This window comes from Penaeus monodon, chromosome 15 (genome assembly GCF_015228065.2).
Source record: "Penaeus monodon isolate SGIC_2016 chromosome 15, NSTDA_Pmon_1, whole genome shotgun sequence".
NCBI classification, from domain to species: Eukaryota; Metazoa; Arthropoda; class Malacostraca; order Decapoda; family Penaeidae; genus Penaeus; species Penaeus monodon.
Window position 1 is genome coordinate 9,374,952 of NC_051400.1, and position 446 is coordinate 9,375,397.

A 446-nucleotide genomic window follows, 5' to 3' on the forward strand; every position below is an offset into this window, starting at 1 on the left:
TACTGATAACGTGACATACGACATAATTCTACCCTAATATATCTTTAGCCCTGTAGTCTCTATGGATCGTTCATCGAGGCACTTCTTTGCTTCCATAACAGACGGAATGAATTACTAACCTTTTCATGACTATCTGGGCTATAATAAGGACATTTAATTAGTCAGTATTTTCCTGGGTATTTTTTTTTAAGTCGTAAAAGTCGATGAACAGGAGAGGGGGATTGATCACTAAAAGTCGATACCGCACGGTCGGTCAGTTGTTTCATGGAATACTGATATGTTATATTGGCGTGCGTGTTTGTCCATGTATTTGCGAGCCTTTCATTCAGGGGGGACTGTGAATATTTTTTTTTTTTTGCGCGCAGTGAATTGGGTATTTATTGCGATAGATAAGCCTATTGACAAAGATATAGAATCTAAAGATAATGGCGTTAAAATATATATTT